Source organism: Mercenaria mercenaria, unplaced genomic scaffold (assembly GCF_021730395.1).
Source record: "Mercenaria mercenaria strain notata unplaced genomic scaffold, MADL_Memer_1 contig_3382, whole genome shotgun sequence".
NCBI classification, from domain to species: Eukaryota; Metazoa; Mollusca; class Bivalvia; order Venerida; family Veneridae; genus Mercenaria; species Mercenaria mercenaria.
Genome location: NW_026461513.1, coordinates 52856 through 63689, shown reverse-complemented (window position 1 = coordinate 63689; position 10834 = coordinate 52856).

Genomic DNA, 10834 nt, shown 5'->3' with positions numbered 1-10834 from the left:
TGATGCAGATGATTCTGTGGAACAACTATCTTAAGTCCGAATCAAATCGATTCAGTGACTGAGATAAAGTTAAAGTGCCTGAAATTCTAAGTAAAAAGGGGTATAATTCATGAAAATTAATATTGGTGCATAAGTTATGACCCTTGTACCATATGATGTAGGTGATGATGAGGAATAACTATTTTAAGTTTGAAGCAAATCCATCAAGTGCATTTTTTTGTAATAACAAAGATAAACAGAAAGTGTAAACAACTTTTACCAAGGCGAGAACGCGGAACAAACGCCGGCGCCGGGTCGAGTAGGATAGCAGTCGAGCTAAAACTGATATACACACTCAACTTCCAACGTCGATCGCCTGAAGGCTTTCCGGATATTATTTAAATGTTCATGTCATTCAATTAAAAAACATATTTACAGTTTATACTTAAAAAAAAAAACATAGCGTTAAGGAAGGCTATACCTTTTTTGTAAATACAAATAGGATTGTGCATCATGTGTTAGACTATCACAATAAACGAATGTGGAAAGTTTCAGTACATTCAATAATGGTTACTGAACTACCCGCTTACATGAACAATTGTGACATGGAAAATATCTGTTAATTCATTTGGATATCGGCATAGCGCTTTCTGACAAAAATATTTCTAGAATTGATCAATATGCATGAATAGGAAATACATGACTGTATATAAATAAACCAACAAGAACTGTTTGTAAAAGAAATGCGTCCTCCATAATCCATGTCGACTCATTTTCAGCCCTGAGCTCATCACGAGTTACTAAGCCCTTTGACCTACTAACCACCAAAAATAAAGGGTCATCTACTGACCACGAGCAATTATCCTATAAAATTTGTGGACTGTATTCAAAAGCGTTACTGAGCTGAAACTGTTTTCAGTGTAAAAGTTATTGTGATCTTGACCTTGGACATATTGACTCAGAAATGAATAATGGTCATTAACTGACCCCCGGCAGTCAACGTAAAATGTTTGAAGATGTCGAAGGCTTCATACGTTTCCGAACGGAAACCAATCTGAGTTTCGCGTTCACTGTGACCTTGACCTTTGGACCTACTGATCCCCCCTCTAAAATAGGATTCATCACTTGCACATATACAATTATCATGTGAAGTTTGACAACTGTTGGCCAAAGTGTTCGTTAGTTACTGAGCGGAAACCAAGTCCATTCTCAATGTCTGTGTGACCTTGAAACTTAAACAACAAACCTATTAAGGGTTATTATCCTATGAAGTTTTACCGTGCATCGTTTTGATTTGACCTAGTGATCTTGTTTTACCGGAGTTAACATGTATCCTGCATTTAAGGATGATGAGGGAATTTTTTCTTACGTTAAGAATTTTTTCATGTCCTGTGAGCTTGAAGAACATTAGTTTCTTAGACAAACAAGAGCAGAAAAAAACATAGGTCACCGAACTCGTTTTAATTTTTAATTTTAATATAGTGTATTTTCTTCACCCACTGTTTACGCATTTCTGAAATTTTGTAAAATTGAAAAAAATGTTGGTACTTTATAAAATCCTACTTAATCTTACCGGGATTTCAGTTCTTACAGGTTAATATGAATATATGGTGATGTCAGTATTATATAAGCATAAATGTCACTAACAAATCTTTTTAATTTTTACATGTTGTCATAATTATCCCCACCCACTTTATTTTCTGACGTTAAGAGTTTCAAAATATTTTGCAGCATTAATGACACACAAAAATGCTTCAAAATGGAAAGAAAAAAAGTTGGGGTCACCGTGCATCTAAGAAAAAACTTAAAAAGTGGTGAATTTTGATATTTTTGTTCTTTTGTTTTAATTTATATTTTCTAGACAATATAAAGTGCTATCTTGAAAACTTTTATTTTATTTATAGCTTAACATTATATGTATCAGTCAGAAAAAATATCAAAACCAAACCTGATCTACTTTAATAGATATTTGAAATTACCTACCCCTACCGCATTGTAAATCTTACGTCAATTTTAGGCAAATGCCAGCCAAAAAGGGTGAACATTTTATTTTGGCGAAAAGGATAATATATTTGGTTAAATGGTACATTATTAACCATATTTTAATTATTTAGCATTAATTTTTGGCAAAACTTCTGTTAGAAAGCAATATTCGACGAAACATTTCTTCAAAATGACGGATACCCTTAAAAAAGCTCGTACATCCTTAAGTCATAAAGTCTCATGAAGATCCGGTTGCAAATGATGCCTTTTTGAGTGGACACAAGATCTTTCTATTTTCTAAGGGCAGTTCCATAATTAATTATATGGGGGTCGGAAGGCACTTTTTGAAAATCCCTACCACCCATATTTTTCTTATTTTCCTCCAACCCCACTATCCATAAATAATTATGAATTTTCCACTAACCCCCACCACCTATAATTACTAAATGTACAAAAATCGAAACATAGAGAGGTCTATTGTTATAACTGATGGCGGTAGTATTTACCGTTTTCCCTTTCTATATCTTAAAAACGTTGAAGAGTCACCAAAATGCTTCATTCCGCTTCGAAAATTCGCCATTAAAATAGAAAAATGTATATACCCTACCCACCTGATATATTATAACCTTACTCGTAAAACATGTTCGTTTACCGGTGAAACAATCGTCATTACATGCCTGTTAGTGTATGAAGGTTAACATCCTTTCTTTTTGAAAGTTGAACACATAAATATAATATTAAGAACCTGAATGCAACATATTATATGAGCCTGTCAAGGACGTACAGACACGATATAAATTCAAACTCTTAAGCACGCATTTTCATTAGGTTGTAGAGCATTTTGTTTACATTACATGAACGTTTTAACACAGTAATGTTTCTTGTGACGCGAAAATATAACGCCAATACGTAATTTTCTATCAGCGCGCGGTCACTACCGAAGGAGCATCATGGAAGGCACGTGCAGTTTTCCCGCCTAAATACAAAGAAGAAACGCCTGCTTCCGGTTATCAAGAAGGCCTGATATTTACGCATATTCATCTTTTATTATTCACGTTTCTATCTTAAAGTTCACATCTGCAGGTGTGTTCAACCAAACATTAGGAAAATCTTCCGAACAATGTACGAAAATGTATATATCGATCCAGTAGTGTCTACTGAGGTATTATGTTGAGGCATTAAAACATACACGTATCATGCCCCACGCCGACAAGACTTGTCATTTCTTTGGACATGATATATGGAATATTTGTCAACCGTTTTTAGAATAATGATTTCACGCAGTACATGTTTTAGTAAACTTGTTTTAAGGTGCAAAATAAAGACAAATGAATAGACATAAATCTTAAAAAAAAGACTACACATTTTGAAATATATTACTAAACATTACGATAGCCGTGCAATATTCCCTTGAAATCAACACATGTACAGAGAAACAAATGATTGTTTCTGTATTTTCTTAGACTGACATGGGTGGTCATTTTGTCCTACTTTCGTGTTTATCGCTTTTCCGTCATCGGTCGGAATTCTTCGGGATCACGTGATTTTAAAATTGTTTCAAACGAAAATCCATTTGAGACGCGCACCAAAATAACTGTATTTCCATGATGGTAATTATGCACGACTTGCACGAAAAATATGAGATGTACAAAATTTAGATTTAAAATTGACATATATTAGGCCAAGACAATGTGTTTAATATCTAAAATCTTATTAAATTAATGTAGCTATGTGTACATAAATAAGTGTATTTAGGTAAATTTCAATCATACTTTGTTTCTGCAGTGTAAGACAGTTACTCATTTATATTTTTAAAATTATACTGAAAAGAGATTAACTGAAAAAGTTTACAGACGAAGTTGTAAAATCACTTTTATTCGGGAAGGGCCTGAATTGTCCTTATGAAAACTTGTAGTATAGCTGTATATTACCTGTATTATAAGAATGATTTTCATGAAGTTTTTGTGAGTTACAAAATTGTTGAATTCCATGTGCTAAGTTTGTAAAAATCACGTTATCGTTTGGGCATATGATACATTTTGCATCTATTTATAAATTATAGTTTCGGAGGATTCTTCCGAAAAAGTCCGAAGATGCTCGACGGGTTCGAAAGCAGTCGGAAAGCATACTTTCGGTTTGACATAGGCAACATTTTTTGTTTATTTGTTAGTTATTCTTGAACATATTCATGACTATTTGGTCAGAACCGATGCAGTGGGCCATATTTTCAGTAAATAGGAAGTCTCAGCGCTACAAACTCTGGTTTTCATATAATACTCGTTCGGGTTTTAGTAGTGGACCTTTAAAGACACTGTCCTTAAGATCGTGCGACAACAAAAAAAGGAGAAAAAAGTTAGATATCAAACAAGAGCTGTCTCCATAGGATGACACATGCCCCCGATGGCACTTTGAATGAATAGTTATGGCCGAGTTTAGGACCTTTGACCTACGGACCTGGGTTTTGCGCGCGACACGTCGTCTTACTGTGGTACACATTCATGCCCAATAATTTTAAAATCCATGCATGAATGACAAAGATATGGACCGGACACGCCCATCAATGCACTATCATGAAATATGACCTTTAACGTCTAAGTGTGACCTTGACCTTTGAGCTACGGACCTGAGTCTTGCGCGCGACACGTCGTCTTACTATGGTACACATTCATGCCAAGTTATTTGAAAATCCATTCATGGATGACAAAGATATGGACCGGACACGCCCACCAATGCACTATCATGAAAAATGACCTTTAACGTCTAAGTGTGACCTTGACCTTTGAGCTACGGACCTGGGTCTTGCGCGCGACACGTCGTCTTACTGTGGTACACATTCATGCCAAGTTATTTGAAAATCCATCCATGGATGACAAAGATATGGACCGGACACGAAAATTGCGGACAGACCGACAGACTGACAGACCGACAGACAGACGGTTCAAAAACTATATGCCTCTCTTCGGGGGCATAAAAACTATTGTTATATTTCTTAAGGTTTTAAAACTTAGTTACTGACAGATTATGTTATAGAAACACCGAAGAAATAGTTGTTTTTGCGATTTTTTCCATTCAAAGTACCGGTATAGTGTAGGTAAACTGCCTTTATATTTATTAAACGACCGTTACGCGCATATTCTTCAGTGGTGTATTGGTCAGGACCGCAGGAAATTTTTATTGCCGCGGCGGACTAGGTTTGATTCCCAACTCGAGCATGTTTCTCTCTCTTTCTCTTTCTCTCTCTCTTGATTTGGCATTTTAAGACAGTTTAGAAACAAAATCTCATGTTCTAATGTTAAAAAAACTGGGGGTCAGTGCCTTTAAATGGCTAAACGCGAAAGTAACATCTTGTGATCTTTTTGTCCACATACTGTTTAACGTAAAATGGGAAAAAATTTAGAATGGTAATGTTTAGGAAAAGATATGAGTCATATTACGTTAGTCACATTTATTTTACTTCCACGTTAAATAAGATTTAAAAAAAAAAATGTTTTCTTTTTTACAATGCTGGCTTTGTCATTAATTCTTTAAACTGCAAGAATGCACTTATTTATGATAGGTCTGTCTATCATTTGCATTAATTTGGGGGCAGAATATGACTGGAAACTAATAGAAGATAAGTTTACCTTGCAAATCAAATATGAAATGTGATTGTGTGCGACATTGGTGATTCCCATAGTTATAAACGAGAATTACTGTCGAGAATATTATGATGTTGGTTTTCTTAGCGACTTACACAATTTATTGTAAAAAGGTTTCCGACTCTGCTAGTGCTTCAAAAATATATTGAAATACCTGAGTCAGATATGTCCTTAATATTGATAATGACGATATGGTATTTACGTCGGCATCGGATAATGACATCGATACCATTGATTTATTAACATACGATTTTATGTGGAATGTGAACGCCAGTTTTTGTATTTGTGCGAGCATGGAAAAATTCGACTGATCTCCATGCAGAAGATATTTTTTACTCATTTCACACATGTTTTCGTTTCGGCCTGCCTCGATTTCACATTCTATTACTTCTCCCGGCGTATGCGAAACATCCTTAACTGGTGGCATAACAATGTCACGTGCCAGTCAGAATATACGAGTGTGAATGAAAAGCGGAAAAAAGGAAATATCAATCGGTCTTCAGGGATTTCATTGAATTCTACACAAGTGCGAGATATAGTACATAATCGGTGACACGATTATATTACGTCAGGAAACGTTGATTGACAAACCTTCGGCGATTATGGACGCTGACTGCAAATTCAACGGGAATGAGACAGAAAAATGAAATACTTAATGAACAGAAATAAAAAAAAAATCATATTTCTTAGATCGGTAATGTCAAAATTGCGTTCCGTGTATCGCGGTCAGTAAAGGAAAATGTCCGTAAGTAATTAAGAGGGATGATCAAACACCCCCTCCCCCCATATTTTTTAATATTTTTACAATACTCCCACCACCCATAAAGACGATTTTTGCGATGATTATGATTTTCTGATGTACCCCACCACCCATAATTATGATTTTCCGATAGACCCCACCACCCGTCAATAGAAAATTCGGTTGCCGTCCGACACCCCCAATACAGTTAATTCTGGAATCGCCCTAACCTAGTGACCTAAATATTTATCTAGATACTTGACATAGATTTCATAGACAGAAATCAATAACTTATGATGATCAACTAGAAAAGGATTTTGCAGACTAAAGTTTCCTAGTGTTGACATCAGGCAAAGCAACAAACTTGGCAAAGATTTCATGAGGACAAAATTCTGACTAATTTCTATGATGATCAAAATTGAGCCGCACCATGAGAAAACCAACATAGTTGCTTTGGATCCAGACAAACCTGTGTATTTGGGCAGTCTGGTCAGGATCCATGCTGTTCGCTAACGGTTTCTTTAATTGCAATAGGCTTTGAAAGCGAACAGCATGGATCCTGACCAGAGTCTGGTCAGGATTCATGCTGGTAGCAAAGCCACCATGTTGGTTTTCTCATGGCGCGGCTCAAACGATAGATTTTGTATCTAGATCGTTAATTTGTATTTCTATGATCTGACACTGTGACCTAGTTTAGGATCTCAGGTAAACCAGTTTAAAACTTGACAAAAATTTCATGAAGATAAACATTCTGACAAGGTTTTTTGAACATCTACTAGTATTAGAAAACCTAATCTCTAGTAGGAAAACAATGTTTTCCTATAATTTAATTTAGTGACCAAGCTTTTACTTCATGTATATTGATTTTATTTACGGTACCAACACAGCAGACACAGAAGAAATTATGTGGTGCCAAACAGCGGTAAAAGAATTCGTTTAGCAGCTCATTTACATCAAAATGAAAATATCGTGTCTGTATGGAATCAACTTTTTCATCTGCTACAGCAAACCGAGTATTTATTCTCTATATGTCGCTTATTACGTTTAAGCTATTCTTACAAAGTTTTGTGAAGGTGGGTTTGAAAATGTGGGCTTTAAAAGTGAAAGCAAGGTTTTAGTATTAATATGTCTAGTGACCAAGTGTTTCATCTCAGATGGCTAAGTAAGGTAGTTCTGCACGTTTGGGTAGAATTTTTTTTTTCATGTAAAATTTGATAAAACCCAATTTTTTCAAAACTTCAGAATACGAATAGAAAATTCAGCAAATAAAAATGTTAGGGTCGTGTGCTTGACTTTTTGCTAGACTGGTTTGAATTTTTTGGAACTCACGCAATGTTTCATAAAGGGAGTCTATGGGAAAATCACAAATTTCATGTTGTTTTTTTCAACAATATAGATTTTAATGAAACTTCTCACAGTCGTTAATAAGCTTATGGTCTGATCTATAATTTGATTAAATAAAATATTTAAGTCCGTGTGTTTATTTTTGTGATGACCATGATTTAAGTGAACCGCACATTTAAACACATGTTTTTAAATTATTTAACTTGTCAGATGGTTTAATATCATATTTTAACTTGCATCTACGGCACTAACCTATTATTCTCTATATTCGCAGTTTGTATATATACTCTGAGAACTGTCTTGCTTTCTATTTAATAATAATAGTAGTAAAAGTTTTCTCGTAAATGGTACTTTTCCCACCATCGATGGAAGCGAAAATGAGTATACTCAGCGGGTTGTAGCTGTCTTATAAAAGAGTTACCACCCTTTTTTCCTTTCCTTTTTCTGTAGCAGTGGGAATATAAGTATGTGAAAATATGATATGCTAGAAATCGTCGTAAAAACGTTATTAAGTAAATGGATAGAGCAGCCAGATTTAATGGTGTCCAGATTTGTCAGGTGCACCGGGTCTAAAACAATACATAATAAAGTTCTTATCATCAAATTTGTTCTAAATGTGTTGTGCTGTCACAGTAAAATAGGTAAACATTTAAATAATTTCTTTAAATGATCAGTTTACCAAACCTAGTCAGAAGCAAAGTCAGATGGTTCAGGCCTTCTTCATATAAGCGCCTTAGGCCCGTTTGGGCCTCTTTTTATTAATAGTAGGAAATCTGTATCGTAAGCTAATAACCGGAGGCGGGCACACTAATCGGTTTTTAAATAAAGCTAAAAAATTTGTTTTCTTTAAAATTGTCATTATCTTACATGATTAAGAAAGAATTAGTAGCAAAACCGTATTTAAACACTAAAAACACAAAAGGCGTAATAATTGCACGAGAGCGCAGCACTTGTGAAATAATTTCGAACGACGTATTGCTGCCCAAGTGTATAAATAGTGTTCAAACACGGCTTTGCTATAAATTATTTCGATTCTAATATGTTTTTTGTTTACTTTAATCAGACAGTTGTGCAATGCATTTTTCGTGTAAAGAAATCAGACAGTTGTGCAATGTCACAGTTCGTTTTAAACATGCTAATATGTAAGATATTTGATCAAGTTTGAAAACGTTGAAAGTGGTGTTGCGGACACTACATAGAAGACATGGACACTTTGTTATGCAAACATATTTTTCAAAGATGGCAAATTTTAGCTTTAGTCGTGCTAATAACCCACTTAGGCTCACCATTAACTTTTGATAAAACTACATTTTATTTGTGTATATTTTTTGTGCATTTTTTTTTTATAAGCAATGTCATCTTATTAAATACCATTTATCTCCGTGTTGTGTTCCAAGTATCCAACTTCTTATTGTATGTTTTATTAGTGTCAGGATGCAATAATGCATATTGCAAATGGTTTATTGTATTACAATTCCTCTTATATTTGAAAACAGGTACCGCAGTAGATGTTTAAGAAGTGCTGGTAGACGAAGCTATGATTACCTAGCAGAGCAAAAACAGTTCCGCAATCCAGAATTCCAGAAACAAATGATGCATCATAGTTGGACTAGTGTAAACGGAATTAATGCAGTGGACTTTTATTTGTTGGACAATCCATATTATTCGTTTGACAGTTGATTTATAAAGAAACCTGTCAAAATGTATTAGGCAGGTATAAAACAAAATAAAAGGCTTCTTATGGTCAACCTTCATACTATAGTAGCCTGTTGTCAGAAAATTACCTCTTACATTATTTAGGTAACAAGTAAAGGTGACATGTATCTCATTACTGTAGACTAGCTGGAAAAATGATCTTTTGAAACTGGTTCTAAAAACCTTGTGACCTCTAGAGGCCATACTTTTTTTTAATGGATCTTCATGAAAGTTTGTCAGAATATTCATCTTGAAAATATCTAGGTCAAGTTTGAAACTGGGTCACGTGCGGTCAGAAACTAGGTCAGTAGATCAAATAATAAAGAAAACCTTGTGACCTCTCTAGAGGCCATATTTTTAATGGATCTTCATGAAAATTGGTCAGAATGTTCATCTTGATGATATTTAGGTCAAGTTTGAAACTGGGTCACGTGCCTTTAAAAACTAGGTCAGTAGGTCAAATTATAGAAAAACCTTGTGACCTCTCTAGAGGCCATATTTTTCATGGGATCTGTATGAAAATCTTGCTAACACTCTGGAGACCACATAATAAGTTTAAAACTCATAAGAATTAGTCAGATTGTTTGTCTTGATGACTTCCCGGTGCAATTTGAAAAGTAGGTTACCCGATTAAAAATCAACGAGAAACCTATATATGCAATAGCAGCATTTAAAACTAGGTCTTCATGAAATTTGATCAGAATGTTCGTCTAGAGGAAGTCTAGCTCAGGTGTGAATATGGGTCATCTGGGACTAAAACTGAGTCACCCATTCAAATAAAATAACATCCGTGTTTGCAATAGGGGCTGCATTTTTCACTTGATCCTTACGAAATTGGATCAGTCTGTCTTGAGGAAATCTAGGTCAAGTTTAAATATGAGTCAGCTGGGATCGAAAACGTGGTATCTGATCGAATCAGGAGAACTGTGTGTATGCAATAGGGGCCACATAGTGACAATGTGAGCTTTTGTGATCGTCCGTCCACAATTGCTTGTGAACATGATAGAGACCACAGTTTGCAATCAATTTTGATCAAACTACGCACACAACTTGTATTGGCATAATATATCGGTTCCTTTCAAAAACTAGGCAGATCACATCATGTGTTCTAGAGTTATGGCCCCTTACAGGGACAAAATTTGCTATTTATGGCTTGTGAACTCGTTAGAGACCATATTTTGCAACCAATTTTAAACTTGCGCAAAACTTGTATTGGCATAATTTCTCGGATCCTTTCGAAAACTGGCTAGATTTCATCAGGGGTTACAGAGTTATGGCCCCTTAAAGGGCCAAAATTTGCTATTTATGGCCTGTGAACAAGATAGACACTACATTTTTGATCAAACTATGCACACAACTTGTATTGGCATAATATTGATATCCCGGTTCCCTTCGAAAACTAGACAGATCCCGTCATGAGTTCTAGAGTTATGGCCCTTTAAAGGGCCAAATTTGC